The sequence below is a fragment of the Felis catus genome, chromosome F1, assembly GCF_018350175.1.
Source record: "Felis catus isolate Fca126 chromosome F1, F.catus_Fca126_mat1.0, whole genome shotgun sequence".
Lineage (NCBI taxonomy): Eukaryota > Metazoa > Chordata > Mammalia > Carnivora > Felidae > Felis > Felis catus.
In genome coordinates, this window is record NC_058384.1 from 48,838,672 (window position 1) to 48,864,812 (window position 26,141).

General features: G+C 35.5%; 1 long non-coding RNA gene across 1 annotated transcript; it reads right to left on the reverse strand.

The window, feature by feature from the left end:
* Nucleotides 1-321: 321 nt before the first annotated feature.
* On the reverse strand, nucleotides 322-25,694 carry LOC123382807. The gene is made up of 3 exons (XR_006591786.1): nucleotides 25,483-25,694; nucleotides 22,358-22,476; nucleotides 322-704 (listed from the first exon to the last, which is right to left on the reverse strand). It is a non-coding gene; the product is annotated as an uncharacterized LOC123382807 (long non-coding RNA).
* Between the last annotated feature and the right edge of the window lie 447 nt (nucleotides 25,695-26,141).

A 26,141-nucleotide genomic window follows, 5' to 3' on the forward strand; every position in this document is an offset into this window, starting at 1 on the left:
CTGAATTACCCCAGTACTTCCTTTTCTCCCGCACTACCATACTGCTGAATGTAACCATACATATCGTTAGTGTCCCGGTGCTTCATGGTATTGAATCATATTTAGGCCCTCAATGCTGTTCAGAAAGTCTTCTATTTCTACTTGAAATATAAAATTTAAAAATATTGATGTCTTGGGGCACCTGGGTGGCTCAGTTGGTTGGGCGTCCGATCGTGATCTTGCCGTTCCATGATCTCGCTGTTCCAGAGTCTGAACCCTGCATTGGGCTCTGTGCTGACAATTTGGAGCCTGGAGCCTATTTCAGATTCTGTCTCTGTCTCTCTCTGTCTCTCTCTCTCTGCCCCTCTACCACTCGCATTTAGTCTCTCTCTCTCAAAAATAAATAATAAAACAATAAAAAAATTTAAAAATATTGATGTCTCTATCTACTGGTGTCCTAAGGTTTTCTATGCCTTTTCTGTAAACCTGCAGTCTCCACTCTTATGCTAGATCTTGTTCTCTTGAGTCTCCTCATGTGTAAGAGTGGTGGTGTCTCACCATTAATCCAGTCCGTAAGAAAAATCCCAACTGACTTTGCTATAACAGAAGTATCATTAACTGGATGGCTTGTAGTTCAGGAGGCTGTGAAGTCCAAGAGCATGGTGCTGGTAGATTTGGTGTGTTGGCGAGAACTCATTTCCTAGATGGCCATTTTTCACTGTGTCCTAATATGGAACAAGTGCAAGGGATCATTTGGGCTTCTTATAAAGGTCCTAATCCCATTCCTGAAGCTCTATCTCAGGACCTAATAATCTCCCAAAGACTCCACATCATCATATCATCACCCTGGGGTTAGAATTTCAACATACAAATTTGGGGAGCACAAACATTCATTCTGTTGCACTGCCCCTTGAAATCCCAGGATTTCACATTTTGTGAAATCATGTTTATAGCTAAATATTAAACCTTGCCTTTCAGCAACAGATCCATATGTTCACCTGCTTGACCTGCCTGCAAAGCTTTCTTTGTGGAAGAACTAGAAATAATTGGGACATAGCTTAGTCTAAGCATAAGGAGGTCCAATATATTACCTTTGCAATTTTCCACTAGTTTTCATTCTAGTTTGTAAATGATCTAACGTCCTACCAATAATGAAATTCATTGGTGTCTCTACTCACATTAAGAGAAGAGACAATGGTACCTGGCTCAATCTCTCACAGGAAATCATAGCAGCACCATCTTGAACATTAAAATCTAAAATCTAAAATACTAGTGCAGATATGACAAAATAAGTAGAATCTCAGCAACTTTTTTAATGAAATAATTTCCAAAAAAAGAGACAAAACTTGACCTGACCTCATTATGATTTGGATTCCAATATGATTCATCTAAAGAGAGAACTACACACTGAACTAGAAAAAACTTTGGCCTTGTTTTCACCAGATATATTGAATTACTATTTATAATACTTTCAGTTCCAATTAATTAATCTGCTTTTATCTAGTAAAACAAAACAAAAGTGACCAAGTTGATTGCTTTCTACACTGTCCAGGAAAATAACTGACACCTGAGGTAAAGTATAATCCTTCAGTGGCTATGGGTGATGATGGGAGCAGTCTTTTATTTCTCTAATAATTTCTGTGCATAGACCAAGTTGATTTTCATTAAGAGGCTTTCTATGAGGTTGATCATCCTGAATTCCCATTTTATAAACAAAGGTTGCAAAAGAAAGCATTAACTGCACTGGCAGGAAACTCTTACAATTGGTTTATACATGTATCTCATACAAACCAAGATGGTTGGTTTCTAAAACCATAGTTTCCAAACCAAGTTCTGTTTAGAAAATACCTGGTGAGCTTCCTGGTGTCCATGGCAGATTTATTGAACACAAAAGTCTAGAAGAAGGATAATAAAAAATCTCTACTTAAGAACAGGTTCCTTTGGGATTTCTGATGATGCTTGTCCTTCAATATTTCTTTGGCAATCATTTTACTCAACATGTTTACATTGTTGTGCCTGGGACATATTCTCTTGAGATCTTGCAAACATCATGCAGCTGGGTGGCAGAGACCAATGTATGCCCTCCACATAGCTCACTAATCTCTACCTTAGTGCTATCTCACTCATTTTTCTGTGTTTCAGTATGACTGAATGGTAGTTGGCATTATTTATCCAGTGGCCTAAGACAGAAAATTAGAATTATCTATGATATTTCATTTACACTTCAAATCAACTACTAAATCTTATCCTAACTTTCTTGTTTCTAACATGTATTCTCTTCAATCCATTCTTTCCCCTTTATGATTTCTCAAATTTACTCACCATTATTTCTCATTTGGACTGCATAAATGTGTCACTAAATCATCCCCATTCTTTTTTTTTTTTAATTTTTTTTCAACGTTTATTTATTTTTGGGACAGAGAGAGACAGAGCATGAACGGGGGAGGGGCAGAGAGAGAGGGAGACACAGAATCGGAAACAGGCTCCAGGCTCTGAGCCATCAGCCCAGAGCCTGACGCGGGGCTCGAACTCACTGACCGCGAGATCGTGACCTGGCTGAAGTCGGACGCTTAACCGACTGCACCACCCAGGCGCCCCTAAATCATCCCCATTCTTATGCATTTGCACACTCCACTTCATTCTCCCACTCTGGGGTGATACTGGCAATCCCTTGATTAATGGGTCCATATAACCCCGTTGTCTCAAGATATAATCCAAAAATTTTCAAAAGACCTCTAATGGTTTAATGATTTCAGTAGTAGAATGAAGTTCCTTTGTGAGTACTTAAGAGATTTTCAAGAGGTATGTTTAGCATTAACAGTTAAAAAAATCAATTTCCTGACCCTCAAATTCCATATGCATTCCTTCCTAACTTTACGTAGTTTCCTTCTTCACCTTCCATGTCACAATTTCTCATTCCTTACTTCAGAGGGAAAAAATGCACATAATTCACTCATCCAAAATTTTATTATGGTACATTCCTTAGTTATGTAAAGTGCTTCAGGGTAACTAAAAATGGAAGATTTATTGCATCAGAAGTCTTACTGACTCTTTTTATTTTGAACATATTGTTATTACACATGAAGCATGACTTTAAAAATGAGTTGCTCTGGCAATTGTGTGGATTCTCTGACTCCACATGTAATGGTAGAATGTGTGGGCAGGGAGAATTATGGTAATTTTCTTTTAAGAATCCTACATCTTTCATCCACTGAGTGTCAAACAAGGCAAAGATTTTATGGGAGAGTATGATGAGGTGAATCAAAAGGAATAATTGCTTCAAAAAATAATGAAAAAAATGGCCTTTTCTCCCACCTATTATAAGTATGCAGTTTATTTTGGATGTATTCATGTTCCTAAGATGTGCATTAGTTGGAAAAGGAAAGTATTTTTAAGTGATTAAGAGGCCCATGCTATTGATATTGATATACTTCAAAGTAGCTGAAAGGTTTTCAGGGACTACCAGAAAGTTATGTAGGAAAAGATCCACAGATTAAAATGTTACATAGTTTCTTGTCAACTCAGGGCATATTTTACAATTGTCCATGTGCTAAATCACGTGATGCCTACCTGGGTAAGTCTTAGAACTAGGTTTCCAAGAAATTACTTCCTGGCATGTTCCAAGGTAAGAGTGGTCTCTTAAAAGCAGAAATCTGTGCACAATTTTGAAGGCTGAAGTAAAGCAGACACTATTGCTCTTGGGAAGCTGTTAGTCTGACAAGGTGACAGAAAGATGCCTGGAACCCCAACTTGTCCTCACTCTGCTCTGCTCTGCATCTCTACGGCTGGCTTTACTGAATACCAGCAGCCTGGTCTATCCCAAGCTGTTTGGACCTAGCAGCCCATAAGCAGCTACTGCAAGGAGGCAACAGCTTCCTGAGGGGGCAGTTTCCATGGACCTCTCTATGAGTTGCCCCTTTCAATCTCACTTATGTGGTCAGAAATCTCAAGTTCTTACATTTTGTCTAAGAAAATCTTGTCTTAGAATGCTTAGACCTGTCCACTCACTTCGGTGTTTCAAGAAGACTGGTTAATGACGGTTTCTCTGGTCTTGCTGTTTTGATTTTTCTTCCACAGCCTCACTTTGCTAACACCCTCCCACGTTCATGTAAGGTTTAATTCCTATACTAATTGTCTCATTCTCATATTACTTCTAGAGCCTCTGGTTTCCATAGGAACCTTCACAGATACAGTCAGCTAAAAGCCTATGTTATCAACCATAGTATGAAATCCTATTCTAGTATTAGTTGTCAGTTTACTAGCCTTAACAGATGATTAATATTAGCTTTAAGTGATTAATATTTCTTGTGCCCGTTATAACAAATAAAATTATATATTAGATGTTGGACAGATTATTTTTAAGAATATTACCTTTCTGCCTGAACAGCTGGGTGGTTCAGTCATTAAGCGTCTGACTTCAGCTCAGGTCATGATCTCACAACTTGTGAGTTAGAGCCCCATATTGGGCCCTATGCTGACAGCTCAGAGCCTAGAGCCTGGAGCCTGCTTAGGATTATGTGGTCTCTCTCTGTCTCTGCCTCCTGTCCCCACTTGTGCTCTGTCTCTGGCTCTCTCAAAAATAAATAAAAACATTAAAAAAGTAAAAAATAAATAAAAAATTTAAAAAAGTGTATTACATTTCTGCCCCATTAAAATAGTATATAGGGAGAGTTTAGTCATTATGCACAGTGGCATTAATTAAATTAATTATGAAGTTTATTATATATGATTCTTATTTATTCTTAAAAAATAATATATAGAATTCAATATATTCACACTTTACTGAAATGATATTATACCTTTGGTCAAACCTCTCATTTTGTAAACAACTTATGGTTTTAGCTATATATTGCATTGCTTTATTGAAGTTAGCAATAAGAAATAGCTTATTAGAATAAATATTATTATGACTTCTTATAAAAACAAATGAATTAATAATACTCTTTATATTGGTTTAATCATGACTGATTTTTGCAACAGACCTTTAAAAGGTGTTCCCTAATTTATTTATCACTGGGTTTTATACTATTCCTTAAACATGTAACATATACTTGAATTGAAAAATGAGGTTAGGCTTTTTCTGACAGAAGTTTGATTTACCTTATACGAGAACTACTTTTGCTAATTAACTTATATATGAGACATTACATGGAAGTTGCAAGAGCTATGAATATGCAGGTGTTGGCAAAATTATATTTAAGGTACTTGATAAAATTAAAGCATTTTATTAATAACTACTGTGTTGATAAAGATAATAAAATTTAACAAAATATTTATTCTTTCATATTTTTTGAGTAAATTGGGATATATAAAATGCCCCTGTGGGTAATTTTATTAATTGATACAATTGATGCTAAGTTATATCTCATTCTGGCATCCAACAAAATTTATTTGTAGAAAATGAATTGGAAAAATTTTAACTTCATCACATGAAAATAATTTTTAATAAAATTTTACTTAGTTTTAAAAAATAAATAAAATGTGGGGTGCCTGGGTGCCACAGTCAGCTAAGCATCTGACTCTTGGTTTTGGCTCAGGTCACAATCTCATTGTTTGTGGGTTTGAGCCCTACATCGGGCTCTGTGCTGATGGCGCAGAGCCCACTTGGGATTCTCTCTCTTCCCTCCTCTCTCTGCCCCTCCCCCACTCTCGCTCTCTTGCTCTCTCAAAATAAATAAATTTAAAAAAATAAATAAAATATTTAATACCTTCATGTTATATGATAATTTAAAACATAAATCCAAAATTATATTTCATATAAGTCTTATAATCACAGGAACAATTTTAAAATAACTTTTGATTTCAAATTTATTTCAGAAAAATGTGCTATATGACCAATAGAAAGTTTTGAGACATAAAACCATTATGTTAGACAGAAAGTCTGTGAACAAAGTAAAATTAAAAAATTAAAAAAATTAAGGGGGGAAATATAATGATGTGTAGTTTCTCATAAGAAGATCCTGTCCATGTATTTTCTAAGTAGATGCTGATGGAAAAGTCACCCTAATATTTAGATTTCATTGAGTACTAAGGTGATGTAACCATTTCATTTCAAAATATAATATTTACAGATACTGGGAAAATTTTTGCTTTGTATCTTTTTCAATTAGATTAAAAGTTTAAAATGTCTGGGATGCCTTGGTGGCTCAGTAGGTTAAGCATAGGACTCTTGATTTAAGCTCAGGTCATGATCTTACGGTTTGTGAGACTGAGCCCCAAGTCAGGTTCTGTGCTGACAGTGTAGAGCTTGCTTGGGATTCTCTCTCTTCCTCTTTCTCTGCCCCTCCCCTGCTCACATATGCACACTTTCTCTCTCTCTCTCTCTCTCTCTCTCTCACTCAAAATAAACATTAAAAAAGTTTAAAATGTCTATCTAAAACTGTGTGAGATGTGCATAACTTTCCAAAATTATTTTAAGATGAACCTGTACATAAAGGTTTGCTAACTGATCTATCCTTTATTTACTTTTTCATATCCCTCATTACTCATTACCCTTCCTTAAATTCATCACTAATCCAGCCATACTTGACATCCCATGTTTCAAAATTGCCATGCATTTCTTTGCCCACAATGTGCTAAGCACCCAACTTCTCCCTGCCTACCTCCATTCCATTCCCTGGTACCAAGATACTCCTTACCTATCATATGCAGTTTTTATTTTTCATATCAGGGTTAAAGTATCATTATCATGGGCATTGATCATAGTAAATCAGGTATCTCTCCTAACTGCTCCCAACAATCTTGTGCTTGATGAAGCTTGTGGTTGCCTATTTACTTATTTGACACTTCTTTTTTTTCTTAATGTTTATTCTTTTCTAAGAGAGAGAGAGAGAGAGAGAGAGAGAGAGAGAGAGAGAGAGAATGAGAATCAGTGGGCGAGGGGCAGAGAGAGAGGGAGACACAGAATCTGAAGCAGGCTCCAGGCTCTGGGCTCTCAGCACAGAATCAGACACAGGGCTTGAACCCACAAACTGTGAGATCATGACTTGAGCTGAAGTCCGATGTTGATCCGACTGAGTCACTGAGGCATCCCTACTTATTTGACACTTTTAACAGGTCATCAGTTAAGTTCCCAACACAGTTTGTGGGGAAGGCGGGGGAAGAAAATCCTCAATAAATGTTATTTGAGAAGACAACTGATTGGCTGACAATGAATGAATCAGTGAGCAAATGAACAAATAAATTCCAACAGAATATTTAATAGAGAAATAATGGAATAGAAATTTAAAACCACAGAATCTAGCCAACTCTTAACTAAATCACTTGGTCTATATATTTAATTTACATCTAAGCTACTACTTGCACTGAAGTCTAGAAAAATGATATTTTATTTTTAGAAATTTTATTATTTAATATTTATTTTCTCCTATTTTTTTGGTGAAATGACTAATATTAAGAGTGGAAGGTAATACCTAAATAAACAAATATTATTGTTGTTTATAGTTAAGGTGATTTTTAAATGAACTGCTATACATATAAACATATAACTATATGTAATACTATGTATTATGATATATATGACTCAATTTTATGAACTCAAGTAGTTTTATAGTTGAGAAAATATTAGAATTGGCTTCCTATGGAAGCAGTATCATATATCTAATGGTATTTATGATTTCTAATAATAAGGATTGATGATATTTAATAGGTTGCTTTCATTGGTGCTGCTGTGATTAGATGTATTACTAGAAAAGAGTATCAATTTATATTTTATAACTAACAAAATAGAAAAATAAGAGAGCAATATAAATGAGTTATCTAGGGAAATTATGTATAGATTTTGAATTCAATTAAAATCAACGTTCAGCCAATGATATCTAAAAAACTAGTAAAACAAATTTATAGATTAACAATAAAGTTTTTATGAATATGATGACATAACCAAAGTTTTTTCTCTAAGTAGAAATAATACTTAATTCCATCCTAGCAAAATTACTTTTTGAACTCCACAGTCATAAAATTATAAATACATAAGACTCAGTGCTTGTAAGATTACAAATTTATGATATGAGGTAAGTCAAGTTATACAGTCATATTGTTATCAGTAATCCCCTACAATTCCTTAAAACTGAATCTACAAGATTATGTTTGGTCTCTACATTAGGTTTGAAAGGGTTTACCCTCCGTAGTCCCTAAGTCAAGTGGCTTGTGTTGGAAGGCATATGCTTTCCTAAGGGTCAGATCCTTCACAGGATTCCATCCCCTATTTCTTCTTTCACCTCTATTGGAGACACCGTGTTATTTTCTAAACTAGGTGATTTCTAGGTCTTCATAAGTCACAGCCGTGGCACCAGTCAATATTAAATTCTTTACTTTGTTTTGAAGTATCTACTTTAAGCAAGTCCTGCTGCTCATTGCCCCACAATATTTCCAAGGAAAAAGCAGTGTGCACACCACATGAATACTCAGTTAAACAAGAGTCATAAGCTTCCATGAGCATCTAGAGTACATAAATGCTGAGTTCTTACTGATCAGGGGCACATCTTCAAAGTCAACACTATCTAATATCTTTTTAGTTATTGTCTCTCAGAGTTTCTATAGAATATGGATTGAGGAATATGTACTCCACTTAGGCCCCTAGTATATGCTTTCTGTTAGTACATTGCTCTTCAGTGTAAAGACATTGAGGAATACCTTAGGAAAGAACCTTCTAATGGGCATTAGGAGGCCTACTGTAAAGATGCTGTCCATTATACTCAGTTCAGTGTTCTCTGTTTAAGTGTTCTTTTAATAAGATGCTTTCTAGCTTTGGAGTTTGGAGATAATTGTCTTCCTTTGAAAACATAGTTTGCTATTTATTACAAAGCCACTGTGAATCATGCATCTGATGAAGATTTCCTTTTTAGATGAGTTGGAAATCAGAGTCCAATTTGTAGATTCCCCCAATAGCAAGTTTACACTTTGTGATATGCATATTTATATCTGTCCTTTATTTGGCTCTGCTTTATATTCATACTTTTTCCCCCTTTCTCACCTACTTCTAATTTATGCTATTTTGCTACACATAATTTTGTGTTTTTAAACTCTTAATCTATTTTGGGAATAAGGTGTGATTTAAATTAAAGGATTAACAATTTTATAAAATTATTCTGATGCTTTATATTTCTCACTTGCTAATATCCCTGATGTGGGAATTTGCATCAAGCTCAAATTATTTCTGCCACAGATCCTAAAACTGCTCCTATAATGCATGTATTTTACATTAGTGCACATGATACAGAAAACAATTAAAAGCAGAGGCCGATATACTCCAAATACCTGTCACAAAACTACAGGGACCTTACCAAGGTCTTTCTACTGAAGTTTGAACAAAACAAGTATTTTTGGAGATGAATGGCAGTAAACAACCAAGGTAAGGTCTCACAAAGTATTTTTACTGTGAACATTATCAAGGATCTGATTCCCAAACTTACTAGTACACAGAGGTTTATTATTTTATGCAGAAGCCACTAAGTCAAGAGAACAAACTCACCTAAAAATATATTAAAAAAGACAAATGCAGGGGCGCCTGGGTGGCTCAGTCGGTTAAGCGTCCGACTTCAGCTCAGGTCACGATCTCGCGGTCCGTGAGTTCGAGCCCCACGTCAGGCTCTAGGCTGACAGCTCAGAGCCTGGAGCCTGCTTCCGATTCTGTGTCTCCCTCTCTCTCTTCCCCTCCCCCGTTCATGCTCTGTCTCTCTCTGTCTCAAAAATAAATAAACGTTAAAAAAATATTAAAAAAAAGACAAATGCATAGACCAAAAGTTAAATGTATTAAATGTGCATATGTCATACTGATTAAAAATATACTAACTTATACCCTTACACAAAATAATTTTGGCAATCTTCTCATACAAAAAACTAATTTAATGCTGGGGAAAAAATTTCCTCATATCATCAACAGCATTCTAGATATATAAATATGACATTCCTTCTGAGTGTACCGATTTTCATTCATACAAGCCATAACACAACCTCCCTGAAACTTTGCTGCATGTCATTCTTTAAGTAGTCTGATTATTACCATGGACCTTATCTGGAGTGATTAAGACTGGTTAAAAGTAACAGAAGCCACTGTGGAGATGTGAATAAAGAAGGGGGAGAGGGATATGTATGACCTACTAGGTTTCATAAAGCAAATGGAACAAGGAAATACAATGATAGCTAGATCAGCTAGACTAAGACTAGGATCTTGTTTCTACAATTAAACAGAGGGCTCATTGTCAGAATTTAGGTCACCTTAGCTATAGGTAGGGAAGAATCATGTTGTACAAATCATAATCATACGAAAGATTTTTAAAAAGACATTTTTAATTAGACTGTTTAATTAGAATAGTGGGACTACAGTTCAAAGAGATTGCATCTCATGTAAAGATTTTGAAGTCATAATCATATTGGAGAAAACTGAACCTGTAAGAATATATGAGATTGCCACTGCAGACACACAAATATAAACGTATGTAAATTAACATGTGTTTAACAACATAAACTAAGATTGATCCATAGTGCTTAGGAATTTTAGAATAAATTTTACTGAAGTATCATTTAGAAACAATAAAATACCTATTTAAAACATAACCATGAAGACTTTTGAGAACTTTGATGCCTGTTTCTACTGTGAACACATGTCTATCACCTCAAAAAGTTCTCTCTTATACACAGCAAACCTCCTTCAAAACCTAGCCTGAGTTCAATTCTGACCTACCATCTTTCATTAAAAATGAGTGTTTTTTTTCTAAAACTTTATGTAGATATATTCATATACTATGCATTCTTTTGAGATCGGCATATTTACTTAACACAAAGTTTTCAAGATTCACCCACGTTAATGTATGGATCAGTAATTTGTTCCTTTATTGCTGGGTAGTATCCATTGTATAAGTCAAACCAGAATTACTTATCCATTCTCTCATTGATAGACAGTTGGGTTGTTTCTGGTTTTTAGTTACTTTGAATAAAGCTGCTTTGCATATTTTTGTATAGTCTCTGTGTGAGTATATGTTTTCATTTTTCTTACATAATATCTAGGGGTCCCATGATAAGAATATGTTTAACTATATAAGAAACTAACACACTATTTCACAAAGTGGTTGCAATATTTTGCAACCCACTAGCAAAATATGAGTACTCTAGTTGCTGTATATCTTCACTAACAGTTCATATGGTTAGTCATTTTTTATTTCTGATATTGTGATATTTAATGATATTGTATTGTTTTTAATTTACATTTCTTTAATGGCTAATACTATTGACCATATTTTAATATGGTTGCTGACCATTCATATTTTATTTTTTTTAAGTTTATTTATTTATTTTTGAAAGAGAGAGAAAGAGACAATGAGAAGGGGAGGGGCAGAAAGGGAGGGAGAAGGAGAAAATCCCAATGCGGGGCTCGAACTCACAAACCGTGAGATCATGACCTGAGCCAAAATCAAGAGCTGGATGCTTAAATGACTGAGCCACCCGGGCACCCCCTTATTTTATATTTTGAAATATCTGTTCAGGGGCGCCTGGGTGGCGCAGTCGGTTAAGCGTCCGACTTCAGCCAGGTCACGATCTCGCGGTCCGTGAGTTCGAGCCCCGCGTCAGGCTCTGGGCTGATGGCTCAGAGCCTGGAGCCTGTTTCCTATTCTGTGTCTCCCTCTCTCTCTGCCCCTCCCCTGTTCATGCTCTGTCTCTCTCTGTCCCAAAAATAAATAAACGTTGAAAAAAAAATTAAAAAAAAAAAAAGAAAAAGAAATATCTGTTCAAATCTTTTGTCTATTGATTTGTCTTTGACGTTATTTGCATACCAAAGACATATGTCCTTTGACAGATATACTAGAGGGAATGTTTCTGTGATACTTCTTTGGCTTGTATTTTCATTTTCTTTAACAGTGTCTTTAAAGGACCAAAAGTTTTGATTTTGATGAAGTCAAATTCATCATTTTTTGTGTAACGATTCATGTTCTGTCTTATAAGAAATCATTTCCTATGTCTAAGATCACAAATATTTTCTCCTATTATTTTTCTTTACAGAACAGGGTTTCTCAGCTTCAGTATCATTGACACTTTGGCCCAGATATTCTAAGTTGGCATTTTCTCTAGACATTGTCAAATATCCACTGAAAAGCAAAATTGGCCCTGCTAAGAATCACTGTTCTAGAAATTTTAAGAGTTTTAGCTTTTACATTTAGGTTTATAATCTATTTGGGGATAATATCTGTGTATAGTTCAAGGTAAGGATTGAGGTTTATTTTTTTGCATATGGATATGCAGTTGTTCTAGCAACATTTAAAAAATATAAAAGACCATCCTTTAGCCATGGAACTGCCTTGGCACTTCTGGCAGAAAACAGCTGACCATAAGCGGACATACTTTTAGTTGCTCTACTTTGTTCCACAGATACGTGTCTGTCTTCACACCAATACCACAGTCTTGAATATAGTACTTTTATAATGAGTTGAAAGCAGGTAAAGGTTTTCCAAATTTGTTCTTCTTCTAAGAATTGCTTTGGCTATTTTTGTTCTTTGTATTTCCATATACATTTTAGAATCACATTGTGATTGTCCTTCTCTCAAATACCTTCCCTCAAAAAATCCCTGTTGGAATTATGCTTCACATGGCATTGAATTTATTGGTCAGCCTTGGGAAACTTGACATCTTAACAATACAGTAAAACATTGGATTGCAAGTGACTTGTTCTGTGAGTGTTCCGCAAGACAAGCAAGCATTTCTAATAAATGTTAACTTGCTAAACAAGCAATGTCTTGCAATGTGAGTAGTATACGCTGAATGTCACATGGTCATAACTGAGCCAATAGTTTTACTCTCTCTCTTGCTGCGGACTTGTGGGTGATTGTCTCTCAGGCTTGGATGCTCGACCTCAGGCTGCAGTGTTCAGCGGAAATCAGTGATTTTTCACAATGTTGGAAGGTGTCCACAACTGGCACTGGTGTAGCTCTTGTCACTTCAAAACACCTATGGACAGTCCTTTGCTTTTGCATGCAAGAATAGGCTTAGGAATGTTCTGCTTCACTCTAGGTCAGGCTGCCTGCAGATATAGACCCTTTCCTCTGCTGCTTATGGCCAATTACATTAAATACAGTATATGACAAGAGTTTATTAATACTGTACTATAGTCAATATCTGTCAGTGATAATGAAAGTCATCCTACACAATAACCATCCTCTCTCTTGTCTCTCTCACATCAGCCATAAAGGTTTTCAAAGGTAAGTGCAGGTTAATTAATTTTTTTGTAATATTTTGTATTTTCTTTATTATTTTGTATTAATTATAGTATTGTAATCACTTTATATGAATATTTTTGGATTGTGGAGTGGATCATAGGAGTTTCCACTATTTCTTATGGGGAAATTCACTTTGATATACAAGTGCTTTCGATTATAAGCAGGTTTCTGGAATGAATTATGCTCATAAAACCAAGATTTTACTATATTTAGCTTTCCAGTTCATGAACATGGTGTATTTCTCCACTTAATAAGGGCTTTAAAATTTCTTTCTTCTAGCAATACTTTGTAATTTTTATAAGTCTTATTACAGCTGGTTAAAGCTATTTGTAATTATTCCATGTTGTAGGCATTTTAGGTTTTAATTTTCAATATTTAATGACATATATAAAGAAATATGCTTACTTTTTGTATACATTATAATTTATGATCTCTTTAAATTCAAATTTTAGTTCTGGCAATTTTTCACGGGTTCCTTAGGATGCTCTATTAGCAGAGTCTTTTCATGCAATTAAAAAAATCCTTTTTATTTTCTACTCTACACATCTTTTGTTTCTTGTTCTTGCCTTATTGCAACAGCTAGAAATTCTATGGTGCTCAGTTGTTTAACTCAAATCTAAGTTCCTGAATTCCAGTCTAATTTATTGTTTTGGACTAAAGAAAATGGGTCGGTATGGATTTTCTAACAATACTCCTTATGGCCTGTAGTAAGTAATAGCAGTCTGACATGTGAAGAGGAAAGAGTAAGTTTCTCTTACTCTGCACTCCATTCCTATCACCTAGAATGGACAGGCAAAATACTGTAAGAAATACATGGCCAGTGTTTTAGATAACATGACAGAGTGTTGAGGCTAATTACTTAACTTCGGTTAAGTTAGGTCGTAGTCTGCTAGAATGTAAGATGGTTTGAAGCAAGAGCCCCATTTACCCTGTGTACTACTCCCTGTTGCTTAAAACAATGCTTGGCATAAATAGAAATTCAATAAGTATTTGTTGACCGAAGTGAAAGACTATTAGGTATGCCTCTGAGTCTAACATCATTCAGAAAAAGTAGGTAGGGATGTCTGAATAAAATACATGGTCATTATTTCAACATAGTTTTTGTACACAAATACAAGGCACTAGGTGGGTAAATCAATTCTGGAAACACTTCCATGACCACACAGGTAGATAGAGAATACACTGTGCATATTCTTCCAGTGCATTATATTCTGAAGCTAAGAGAATTCTTTAAAACATGAGATGGCATGAGTATAGAAATTGATAGTCTCTACACCAATTATGAAAGGGTTTCAGTGAGGCACAAGTGTAGCTGATAAGATAAACTAAAAAAGCTGGCTACTAAAGGTCAAACAGTCTAGGCAGACATAGTCCCAAAGATGCATGTTCAGGAGGTCTTTGAACAGGACATCACAGAGATATGAGAAATTGAAAAGGATGATGATAAAAGTACTGCCCTGAAGGAAGCAGAATAAATAAATGTGTAAAATGAAGAGCAGCAAGTCAGGAGAAATATTTTCAACTGTGTGTTTAATCTGCTATTTTATCGTTGTTATGGGAGTATGTAAGAATGCTTTAATATACTCACATATGGTGTTTTATAATGATGAGTTATTTTGTTTATAGATTTGTTATATTAATGCAGTGTGGGCCTTTTTGCCACATGATAATTTTTTTGTCTGTTTTACAGACCATTTGCTCACATTAAAAGAAGTTGATAAAATGAACTGTCATTAAAATAATAGATGTGCCATATTTAATGACTCTCTTCAAAATGTTGACAATTCTTCAAGTCTGGTCATGGGTAAATGGGGATTTGTTGTACTTTTAACTTTTGTGTATTTATAGAAGTTTTCAAAATATTTAAAAATGGTTCCCTGCAAGTCTTTCAATCACTAATTCTACAACTATTTAGGGAGCACCTGTTCTATGACAGGCACTATTCTACAAAGTGGAGATACAGCAGTGAACAAAACACTCTTTTCTTTCATGAATCTTTCATACTTCCTTGCCACATAGGCAATAAATACACAAATTAATATGAAACATAATATTGTACATAGGAGTATTAAAAAGAAACATGAAGCAGAAAGGGAGGATAGGATTCCATGTAAAGAGTACCGGAGGCAACTTGGCTGAAGATAAGCATGCTTGACTTGCATAGGAAGGGCATAAAGACCAGTAATGCTCAAGGTGCATTAAAGCCAGGATGGGTAGAAGAGAGATAGAAAGTGATATCTGAAAGACAGCCAGGAGATGGATCATGCAAACTCTTCTGAATTCTGGCAAGAGTTATTTTACAGATTAAGACTTTAAGTCTTAAAGTCTTTAAGAGTAATTTTAAATCTGAAAACATACTAGATATATTAGACTACATAATTTCAACAGTGTTTAAAAAAATAAACTTTTATCTTACAGAGCATTTGAACTTTCCATAAAAATAGAGTGGAATGTATACAGTTCCTATATGCACCCTCCTTCCATCCTTACACAGTTTTCTCTATTAATATCTTGAACTAGTGTGGTACATTGGTTATAATTGATGAGTCAACATTGATACATTAAGTCCAGTGCTTATATTAGGGTTCATTCTTTGTGTTATACATTCTATAGGCTTTGGCAACTATACCCACCATTATTGTATCACATGGAATAGTTTCATTGCCCTAAAATCTCCTGTTTTACTTACACACCCCTCCCCTGAATCTCTGGCAACCATAGTTTTACTGTCTCCACAGATTTGCCTCTTTCAGAATGATGTATAGTTGGAATTATAAAGTATGTAGCCTTTTCAGATTGGTTGATTTCATTTAGTGATATGCATTTAAGGTTCCTCCATGTGTTTCTGTTGCTTGATAGCTCATTTCTTTTTATCACTGAAAAATATTCCATTGTAGGATGTAATACAGTTTATGCATTCATCTACTGAATGGCATTCTGGCTGCTTCCAAGACTTGGAAATTATGAATAAAGATGTTATAAACATCTGTGTGTGTATTTTCACGTGGACATAAGTTTTCAACTCATTTGAGTAAATATCAAAGAATGCAATTGGTAGATCATACGATAAGGATTACGTTATTTTGCAAGAAATTGTCAGTGTTTCAAAGTGGCTGTACCATTTTGCATCCGTTGCAGTGATGAATGAAAATCCCCATTGCTTCATTTCCTTATCAGCAGTTAGTGTTGTTGGTATTTTGGATTTAGCCTAATAGTTGTATAGTGGTATCTTATTTTCATTTTCAATCCCTTGATTACACATGTAATCACTTTGTCATATGCTTATTTGCCATCTATGTATCTTCTTTGTTAAGGTATCTGTTCAGATTTTTTGTCTGTTGTTTACTTATTATTGATTTTTAAGAGTTCTTTGTATATTCTGGATACAAGTTTTTTTTTTTTTTTTTTAATCATCAGGTATGTTGTTTGTAAATCTTCCAGACTCCTAGTCTGTGGCTTGTCTTTTAATCTCTTAGGAGTGTCTTTTTAATTTTAATGTGGTCAAACTATCAAATTTTCTTTCATGGATTTTACTTTTGGCACTAAAAAGGTATTGCCAAACCTGAGGTCATGTAGATTTCCTCCTGTGTTGTCGTCTAAGAAGTTTATAGTATTACATTTTACATTTTTTTTTACATTACATTACATTAGTTTTACATTACATTTTACATCATAGTGCTACATTTTTATTTAATTTTTGTAAAAGAAATTCTATGTCTAGATTCATTTTTTCAATAGCTTTTAGTAGCTCTGTAGCTAACACGTAGAGAAAGTTTATAGAATGGAAAGAACAGAAGCAGGGAAACCATTCTAGAGGCTTTTGAAGTCATCAATGAGCAAGAAGAAAAAGGCTTGAGTGGAGAAAACCAGTGTGCTTTGTATGAAATTATTGTTTCAGGTATTTTGAAATTGGAGTCAATAAGCTTTTATGCGGAGATATATATAGGTTTTGGGTAATAAGAACAGCCAAGAAAAATCAAAGTTCTAGGTCTGACTAACTGTATGAATAGTGGGACTATTTATCAAAATGGGGACCACTGGATAAATAATGTATTTTTTCTTGGGAGGGGATATCATAGAAATGAGATCAGCTTTGACATGCTATATGAGGATTCGATGTACGTACCCAATGAGCATTATCAAGTACAAAATTGGCTATCTGAATCTGCAGCATGAGAAAGTGGTCAGGGGAAAATATTAATTTGGGAAATGTCAGCATATAGGTGGTGTCTGAGGCCTTGAGAGGAGGGTGAAAGTAACAAAAAGTGACTACAGATACAAAGAAAAAGAGATCCTAGAAGCTTGGGATACATTGAAACTTAGAGTTTACCGGGAAGTGGTGAATCTAGAACCAGATTCTCAAAGGGAGCTGCCAATGTGCTACAGAGAAACAGAAGGGAGAGTAGGATATATATTTTTAAGAAGTGAGCAACTGTGCCAAATTCTGTTGAAGAACTGAGAAAAATGGAAACAATTATCAGATTTGGCAATATGAATATGGTTGGTGACTTTCACGGGAGAGGCACTAAACAGTCAGGAATGAACATCAAGTTGGAATAGACTCTCAAGGTAATGGAGGGGTGGCAGTGCAAACATCTGCTTCCTATAGCTCCTGCAGGGAGTTCAGGTATGGGAGATAAAGTCATTTACAGTTTTGGAAACAAGTAGATTAGTAGATTAGCTCTTATTGTGGACAATACAGTAAGAGACAAACTCACATACCAATGTATCATGAAGTTACACACAAATTCTACTGCTTTCATATTGTTTTTTCTTTCCTCGCATTATCCCATGAAGTCACATTTCACTTGGCTTTGGAAACAAATGGATTACCAATAGGTGAATTTTGTTAGATATGCTATCACTTCACCACACTCAATGCTTCTGATGGATTGTACAGATCATTGACTCTTTCATGCTTCTTTTAACTTTATAATCTCTCCTGTTAATATATTGTACCTTATCCTCAAAGACACTTTGTATTTATACACACTTGTCTTTTGCTATATAGCACTTGAAAAGATTGAGTGAGATATTTCTGGGACCTAAGACCCTAAATATTTGAATCTTCTCCTTAAATGGCTGTCTGCCTGTGACCCGGGACATTCTCTAAAGGGATATATATGTGCACAGAGACCAAGGCTATACAAAGGGATGTATTATTACTAGTAACTGTTTTGGCTCCATAGACCCCAGAACCGTTTTCAGTTGAGCTCAGGGTTAGAAGTGAGCTTAAGGCCTACAACTAAAATAGATCAAGCAGTATTTTTCATGTTTTCTCTCTAAATTCTCACCCACATCTTGGCCTCTGCATCTTTTGATTCTGATTAGGAGGAAAAGAGTCTGAGAAGATCACATCAAAGGGAAAACCAACAGAAGGAAGCCAGGAGCAAAGAGTTTTGCCTTGTATAGGTTTTTTAAAACCCCAAGGCTCTTAACAATAAGGTCCAGTTAGAGTCCTTAAATTTACCAAGCCCATAACAAACCTCCTTTCCTTTTTGGGAGATGGTGGGTGGTGGCAGTGAAGGAGCTGTGTTGCCTTCTCTCGTTGGTACCACCATAAAAATATGAAGAGCTTAATAACAGACACTGAATTCGCATTGTTCCTCTAGTGCCTATCATGGAACTTCTATCGCCTTCTATAGCATATTAATAATCATATACATACTTTTTCAATTGATTAAAATTTCAACTTTATTTATTTACTAATTATGATTTTTCCCTTATTTGAAGATGTCTTATAATAATGTGTTTTTGGGTTTTTCTGGGGGGAAATATAGGGGTATTATTTCAGGAGTTGTAATTATTAAGATTTTATGTAAGGACTTTAACATGTTTTCATACATTACATTTTTAAAAATTTTTTTTTAACATTTATTCATTTTTGAGACAGAGAGAGACAGAGCATGAACAGGGGAGGGGCAGAGAGAGAGGGAGACACAGAACCTGAAACAGGCTTCAGGCTCTGAGCTGTCAGCACAGAGCCTGACGTGGGGCTCGAACTCACGGACTGTGAGATCATGACCTGAGCCGAAGTCGGACGCTTAACCGACCAAGCCACCCAGGCGCCCCAACATTTTATTGGTATTGAAAAATTGCTTCCATAATTCTTATCAAAAGGTGTTCTTAATGGATAATGAGACAAAGTCTAGAGATGAGGCAAAATATATCTTGTATTTCTTAAGTCATTGGTAGTTTCCATTGTTAGTAATATTTACTTTTTATAGCTAGTTAATAGATTATGGTTTTGACACTATATTTCAATTTTTAGTCTCAATATATCTTTTAATTTTAAAATGTATTCCTTTTAAGCACATACAGATGTATTTATAAACAATAAATTCAAATTTATTTAAACCATCAATACTATAGCACAATTTAAATCTCGGTGCTTTTTTTTTCTAATAGTTTCAATCACTTTGCCAAATATAAACACATGTGTATATAACTTAACTATAGATGTTTAGTATGCACATTGGCAAATGTGGATATTTATAAATATATATTTTCAGTTTGTACTTTGATGTAAAATACTATTTTTCAGTGAGGATGTTGGAAATATATATATAAACCCAATATTGGCTTATACACAAATACACCTATGTACATTATTTAGTTTATTAGTTTGCAAATTATCAAAAGATGTTTGTATCTATATTAATAAGTTTAATGGCTTTAATTTTGATTCTTATTGTGTCTTTAACTAGTTTTGCTCTTGAATGAAGCACAGAATGAGTTAGGAAATATTCAATTTTTCCTATTGATTGGAAGAGTTGATTCAATATTGAGACAATCATTTCTGTGAAAGTTCTGTAGTCATAGACTGAAAGCCATTTGTGCATGATATTTTCTTCGTGGGAACATTTTTAATCTGTGCTGTATTTGTATAGGATCTTAATAATAGTCTTCATGTCTTGGTGTACCTCTAGTTATGACCTGTCATCCAATCTTATTAGTTATATGTACCTTCTTTTCTTGTCATAAATGGCAACATAGAAGTATTATTCACTAAACAACAATGAAATGCAGGTTGTATCAAAAATACGTTGCTTTGCAAAGAGGGAAAAAGAGGTTGGGCTGGGTTTGTATTGAAGTGTTACTTCAATACTGGGACCAGCTCCTACTTCTAATAATTTGAATATGATTTTTCACAAAATTGTAAAGTGTTAGTGTTATCAGATACCAGTACAGTTCAGTCATTTATATATGGAAAGCTTTGCATTAAAATTTGGTGTGTTGATACCATGCAAGCCTTTAATGTTTTTAACATGTTTCTAACTTTTATTGCTATTTCTACTCTTACCCAAGGATTATTTAGAAGTGTTTGGTTATTTTCCAAACTTTACCTATCTTTCTAGCTATCTTTCTGTTATTGATTTCTGCTGTGTTTCCATTTTGACCTTAGAACATATTCTTCATGGTTTCAATTATTTGAAATTGATTGAATCTTACATTATGTCAAATGTATCAGTCATATATTGCTTTGTAACAAACTACTACAAAACTTAGTCACTAAAAACACATTTATCTTCTCACCGTTATTGTGGGTCAGGAATCTGGGCATCACAATTAAATGTGATCTCTGGCTTTGAGTCTCTTCCAAGGCTGCAGTTATTTTAAACCCCGACTGTGAGATCTTGCGCAAATATTCTAAAATTTCTGACTCTTAATTTCATCATCTTTAATTTTTTAAATCAAATGTTATCAAATATGTAAGTTTTATCAATCAAATTGGACACTTGCAACATGATTATCACTGTGCTAACCTTGGAGATACGCAGTTAAATAAAATGCCATAGTTACCACTTATTGAGTGCAAATTATAACATGACTACTAAGACAAGATTACTATAAAAAGTGAATAACAAAATAGAGGTCAATAAATACTAGTTTTCAGGTTCTGAATTATTAATACATATGTCTGTAATGCTGAGAAATTTTAAAAGTTTACCGCATTCAGAAAATCTGAATGTGTTCATTTTTAACATTGACTTGGTTTTCTGTGTAATAAATTTCTGCCCTTCCTACCATCTACAACTACCCACAAGTCTTGATTATGATTACACGGAAAAAACAATTACCCCCCAAATAGCCAGTATATTCATTTGTATTCCACTAATGTTTTATATTAAATTTTAGTAAATTGTCAAGATGTGCGACACTTTATAAAACAAAAAATTTGTTATATGAAAACTTAGGCTGGATTTCTGGCTCTATGAATTGAAAAATTTATCATACTCTTCTGAGAAGCTATTTACTCAATGGTAAAATAGTGATGATGATGATAATGATAATGATCGTGGCAACAACCATACTTCCTTCTGAGGGTTACTGTGAGAATCACTTGAATTAATATCCTTGAAAGTGCTCTGCAAGCTGATGAATAACACATATATTATTTTTAGTGAACAGAGGATAATTTATGGCACTAGTATAACCATAATACTGGAATGTTTTAGACATGTTACATAAACAGAAATACCATAATTTAGATGTCAAATTTGGTTCGGTTCTTCCATTATAAGAGATTTATGAAATTATAAAGAATCCCTACATAAAATATAGTCTGATGACCACCAAACTTACTGAACCAAACAAGGTAATTATATTTAAGCCAAGACACCTTCACTTCTTTTCTTACTTTCTAGCTGTCTGTGTTACATCCATCATCTGTTCTCTTCTTGTTGAACTTAATTATGTCATATTTTATTATTTTTACCACTCTGTATTAGAATTATTTCAGCTTTGATATTATTGTGAATAAGTGAAGGAACATGTACATAATGAGCTTTTTAATTATCTCCAGAACGTGCCCTGCTTCTCAGAGCTAAGTACTTTTGCGGAAGCTGAGAATTCCTTTTCCCTTTTCTTCTCTAATCAATTCCTCTGTAGCTTTCAGAGATCAATTTATATGTTACCTTCTCTTAAAAGTATCCATAATCATTCTAATTCATCATGATGTTTCTGTTTATGAAATCTGTGACATTTATTTAGAAACTTCTTTGTTATATTTCTGGAATTGCTATATAAATTTTGAATCAGTTTTTTAATGTGTCTTATTTCTAGGTAAACTAAAATATTTAAAGTTTTCACAAGATTGTGTGTGTGTGTGTGTGTGTGTGTGTGTGTGTGTGTGTGTATCTAATTACATGTAAATATATAGTACTTACTTGAGCAGAATTTGTTGAAAGATAGAAGACTGAAGAATTTTTCTTCTCTACCAAGTCATTTGGACATAATCTGGAGCTTTAGCCAGATCAAGTTTTCATTCCCTGCTGTGGAAAAATAGCTTCCAAAAAGACAGTAGAAAAGATGTGCATTAGTTAGTCATGTGATGGTGGTCTTTCAAATAATATAATTCATTTATATTTAGACAGTAAAAATAAGTAGGAGTGCTATCATTCACCGGTAATACACACTGCTGGGCTTTACGTATGTCTCCAAAAGGATGAAAAAACTGTGAATTTTTGTTAGCAATTATCACTGTAGGTTTTGAATTGTATAGAGTGATTTTTCTTGCTGTCATTTGATGCTTTACTCCATGAAGCTTATAAAACTGTATAAAATTAGAGACCAGTCTTGGAATGCACTTTCCATGAGAACGTACTGGATGTTTCATTGTTGAATAGGGGAAAATACAAAACAAACTGTAGATACTTCAGGAACACTAATTCACTAAGAGGACCTATTTATTTGGAACAGTGCTTTAATGTCAAACTTAAATTTGGATGGGGCACCAGGGTGGCTCAGTTGGTTAAGCATCTGACTTAGCCTCAGGTCATGATCTCAGGGCTTGAGAGTGCAAGCCTTGCATTGGGCTCTGTGCTGACAGCTTAGAGCCTGGAACCTGCTTCAGATAGAGTCTCCCTTTCTCTCTGCCCCTAGCCGGCTCATGCGGTCTCTCTCTTTCTCAAAAATGAATAACATTAAAAAAATACTTAATATTTGGATATTATAGTTATTTGTTAATTGATACCACAATTAGATGATTAATGATATTTTACTGCTTTTTCATCTGTGGTATCATTTTCCCTACCACTGTCTCAGTTCAAGCTCTAAGCATTTTCCACATGCTCTCCTGACTAGTCTAATAACTGGCCTCCCATTTAATCGATCACTTCTATAATCTACTCCCCACATTGCTCCAGAATATTTTTTTAAAAACTGAAATCTGATCATTTTACTACCTTGACAAATACTTTTAATAATGTCCTTAATCTAGAGAATAAATTTGAATCATTTTAATGACACTTAAAATATCCTTTACGATATAACCCTTCTCTTCACTCAATCTGTTCCCACATTCCACACCACCCCCCCACCCCCGTCCACTCTAAGCTCAACTTTTGCTAAACAACAGGCATCTCCTAAATGTGCAAGAATGTTTTATATCTCTGTGCTTGCCAGGTTCTTTTTCAACCTACAGTGCCTCTCTCTTCCCACCACCAGAGGAGTATATATACTATAGTGCAGTATTTAATTCAAGAACCACATCTGTCAAGCCTTTTTTAATCCATCAGTATTCCCAGGTGGAAGTGACTGCTTACTATTTTGTGGCCCTACTGTACTAGGTACACATTTTTATCCACATAATAGTGAAATATATTATATTTATCGATGGACTTGTCTGTTAACCTACTCTACACGAGTGGCCCTTTCAGAACAGGAACTATATATTATCTATATTGAGTGCTTAGCTTTTAACATTTATTGCTCAATTGATATACCTCATGTTATAACTAGAAAGAAAAAGTCAGCCTAAAATAATTTAAATAGCAAAACTGTAACTCTCAGTGGCAGTAATGAAATTCAGATCCAGGTACACTTTGATCCAAAACTCATAGTCTTTGGAAATGCCAAGATTTAAAAGTTCAGAATCTCAGAATATGAACAATTTTAAAAGAGAAAGTAATTGCTGAGAAAATACAGTATGGATTTTTATTTACCTTTCTCCATTTCCTTCTTTCCTTATTATAGTGCTTAGAAACTATATTCCTGTACACTCTTCTAGTCACACAAAACTGTGTTCTAAGGACTCAGAACTGTGCAAAATATTAATGCATTTGTCTAGTTTTATTCACTGTCCTGGAAGACATTTGAGTTTGAAGCCCTGGATATACCTTCCTCCCCAGCTCCCACACTTTTCAGTCTTCCTTGAAACCCCTGCTATCTCAGTAGATCCCTCAGTGAGACTGGCCTATGTGTCCCCCTGTAATAGATCTTGTACAGCAGCCCCCTGTTATCTTCTTGGGGAAGAGTTCTGTGCTTTCTTAACCTGCAGACTTTGTTGCAAGTGAAGGAGTAGGGAAGCTGAATGCTGACCCTACGTAACTATTGGGGTAACTACTGCCGGATACAGATGCTCATTCTGAGTGCTACCCACATGTGTCTGGCCCGGCAGTTGTTTGCTCCTCCCCTGAACTCTCTAGAGGTGAGCTCAAGTGCAGCCTAAAATCCGAGGCAGAGAAGTATCCACGAACTGGTGAGCAAATGCTTCATCTAAGAAAGGCAGCCATTGCCCATTGTAGCTGACTCACCAAAAGGAAACTGACTTTTCAGAAAAAGTTAAAAATCATTTTTACGTGAAATCTCCCACTTAGTAACTGGGAACTAACCTCCCACCCCATCACCACCAGCAGTAATGCTAAATCTTCTGCAAGCCAGATAAAACAAATCTATGAGCCACATGCCATTCTACAGCTGTCATTTTGGAAGCTCTATTTTACCAACCCAACACACAGGAAGTATGTGGAAAAACAACAATAAGAAGGGTATTTTTTGCCTTTTTCTAATGCCATACAAAAAATTAAAATAGAAGATAGATAGATAGATAGATAGATAGCTGGCCTGTATGCTAGAGCTAACAAATCCCTTGCAGGGGTCTGAGAAGGCTCACCAAAATGCCATGTTTCATAGTCCTCTGAGATCAATATAGTACGGTTACCTCCTGCCTATGTGTCCCTGGAGTTTGAAGCAGGATGACAAACTGATGACAGCTGCATACGAACCTGCAGCCACCTGGCTTCCTAAGGAAGAACTAACAGATTTTCTGCCATTTGCCAGCCTTTCCCTCAACCTTTGAGATTGGGGTCTCATTAAAGCCCAGGCTCGAAGGATGGTGTGCGGGCAGCATTTAAACGCAATCATCTTCACTAGTTATTCCCGTTCAGGCTTGGTTAACCCGGGCAGGTTCTTGCTCGCCAAATGTCACTGCAATTATGGGGACTTTGGAAACCAACAAAGAACGGTTTTTGAGACCACCACATTCATTCCATACCTGACCCCAACAACGCACCTGCTCAGAGAGGAGCCCCTCATTTCCGAATAGAAACTCAATTACTTGTCTTCCTGTCCTGGAATATGCCTTCCAGAGAGCTAGAAACACAGGAATTGCTAAAGCCACGAACTCATTCTAAGGGTACTAAAGTCACGGGAGTAGAAGGCATTCTGAGCCCGGAACACGCAGCAGAGCGGGAGCTCAGCGCGCAGCTCACTCGGTCCCTCCCACAATGCTTTGCGCTGGTGCGCAGTCCGCGGAGGCTGCCGGGGTTAGTGCAGCCGCCTGTTTACTCGCTGCGGAGGGACCTGCGCTCCGCCAGCTGAAGTGATTAGTCCTTCCAGCCTGTATTTCAGTAAGTGTAAGACAAAGAGGAAGGAAGGGAGGCAGGGAGGTAGGAAGGAAGGGTTTCCAAATGGTAGGGGAAATAAATTTCCTGAAGTTAGTGCATACCCTGGAAATGGAAAGATTTTCTTTGTTTACTTATTTATTTATTTTAATGTTTGTTTATTTTTGAGAGAGAAAAAAAAATGCAAGTGGGGGAGAGGCAAAGAGAGAGGCAGACAGAGAATCTGAATCTGTCTGTGGGCTGTCAGCATAGAGCCCCATGTGGGGCTCCAACCCACCAACCATGAGAGCATGACCTGAACCAAAGTTGGAGCTCAACGAGCCACGCA